This window comes from Eumetopias jubatus, unplaced genomic scaffold (genome assembly GCF_037043125.1).
Source record: "Eumetopias jubatus isolate StellerSeaLion01/CBP00866 unplaced genomic scaffold, mEumJub1_p1.0 scaffold_16, whole genome shotgun sequence".
In the NCBI taxonomy this organism is placed as follows: domain Eukaryota; kingdom Metazoa; phylum Chordata; class Mammalia; order Carnivora; family Otariidae; genus Eumetopias; species Eumetopias jubatus.
In genome coordinates this window covers 67,131,375-67,133,682 of record NW_028274822.1, presented here as the reverse complement: position 1 = coordinate 67,133,682, position 2,308 = coordinate 67,131,375, and positions in this window count along the sequence as shown.

The window sequence follows — 2,308 nt, the reverse complement described above, 5'->3', positions numbered from 1 at the left end:
CCCTGTCGCCTGAGTCTTGCCTTCTCTCACCCCTGAGCACCTGGTGCCCCTGAGTGTCCAGGGTGCGTTTAGAAGCCGCCGGGGTGCTGGCAGGGGCGGGGGCGGGGGGCACCTGCCAAAGGCTAAAGCAGCAGACTAATTCGGGAGATTGCCTTGCCTTCTGACCAGCCAGTCAGGCCTGGTTCTCTTCTCTGGGCTCCAAGCCCACAACTGTCCCTGCAGCACGAGGGCATGGGCCACTGTGAGCCTGTGCAGGGGCTGACAGGAGAGGGGTGAGGCCCCAGGGGGGCACCTCACAACATGGGAGTCCGGGGCAGCCGGGAGTGGCCCAGAGACACTGAGGATGGGGACGCTCCCAGCAAAACACTCAGATGGGAGAGGGCAGGCCAGCAGTTGCTTGGGGCTCTCTTGTGCTCCTGGCTGAACTCAGACTCCAGGGAAACAGGAAAACATCCAGAATGCCTCCATGCAAACACTGCTGAGCGATGGCCCCAAAATGCTGCCCGAACTCCCCAAAATGTAAGGGAGGCACTTGGGTTAGTTGGGGCCAGCTAGGCAGATTGCTGCGTCCCTGCCCCCCTCCCCACCCCCCAGCCCTGCCCTGGATGCCAAGCCTTTGCCCACGTTTGGGCCTTGCCAGACCAGCTTCTGGTCCCTTCTCAAATCACCCTGAGAGCTTTCCGTGCCCCTCCCACTCCAGGCCTCATTGCAAAGGAGGCAGCTTTATCTGTCTCCAACATGTCACCGAGAGGGGGCTGGGGCTCCCAACCAGGCCCTGAGCACCACGCCCCCAGCCCCGCCCACTCACCCATCTGTCTTCCCCCTGCCGGGTCCTCTCCGCCTCCTTGGAAGCTCCCTGCAGAATCTGCCCAGCAGAACCTCGTTCTTAAGTATATGCTGTCTTGATTGTTCACAAACGAATTGCCTCATGTGTCTGAATCTCATTGCTATAGCCAGATGGTGGCTCCACACTGCCCCCCCTACCCCACTGTCACTGAGCTCTGAGTCCCAGAGAGCATCCTCTCTGGGGCCATTGGGGAGGGAGAGTGGGGGAAGACCTGAGGGACCAGGCACCCAGGCAGGCAGGGACCGAGTGGTTTCTGGGGCAGCTGCGTGTCACTCCCCTGCCAGACCAGCCCATCGTGATGGCAGGTGGGGGCTGGGGATATCAGCCAGGCTTTCTGCCAGCAGGGAGACAGACCTGCATGCAGAAGCCAAGTCTGGCACAGAGGACTGTCTGCCTTCAGGAAGGGTGAGAGCAGGGTGGTCAGGACTGGGTCTTACGCCCCGGGGGGAGGGGAGTGGCGCTCAGCCTGGGGAAGCAAGCTCAACAGTCAACAGAGCCAGGGAGACAAAGAGACTGGAAGCCAGCTGGAAGGGCTGATGACTACCTTGCCCCCAGAGTTCCCTGCAGAGGGTCCCAGAATGCCTAGCTACCTCCTTCCTGGTCCTGCGTGGTGCTCCCATTCTTGGCAGGCTGGTCTGGGGCAGAACAAGGCTCTGAACCAGTCAAGGACAGGGCCTCAGGCCCACACACAAAGCCTCGTTTCATCTGGGGTCTGCTGGGAGTCAGTGGAGTCGCAGACATCTGAGTGCCCAAGGCCATCTGAGTGCCTCAACCTCCTCAGAGCAGCCCTGGGGGGTTGCTCCAACCCAGGTAGAGGGTCCTGGGCAGGTACCAGCTCCGGCCACAGCGCAGGGGGCCTCGGTGGCCCCGCCGCCCGTCCCAGGCAGGCCCCTCAGTCATTATGGCTGTGGCGTCCTGCCCCTCCTTCTCCCCCCTTTTTTTCTCCCCCTCGCTGCTCCTTCCTGAAATTATAAAATAGGACAACATGACAAAACTTGGAAAAAAGAGAAGAGGGCGAACAAGATTTGATTTCGGGTGTAGAACAAAATAACCAAGGTGAGTGCTTAGAACTGCAGCTTAAAAAGGAAAACGACTTGAGGGGCACCGGGGCGGCCCGGTCCGTTAAGCATCTGTCTTTAGCTCAGGTCATGATCTCGGGGTCCTGGGATCGAGCCCCCGAGTCGAGTTGGGCTCCCCGCTTAGTGGGGAGTCTGCTTCTCCCTCTCCCTCTGCCCCTCTCCCCCAGCTCGTGTGCGTGCACTCTCTCTCTCTCTCTAACAATTAAATAAGCTTTTTTTTTTTTGAAAAAAAGGAAAACCTCTTGAAATGAAAGGCACCTTTTTGCCCAGAGACGAAAACAATATAAAGTCACTGAAGATGAAACATAAAGTACAAAAGCTATAAATCATAGAGTCAGAGCTCTACGTACAGAGACAGCCACGTGCCCCGTTTACTGTCTGT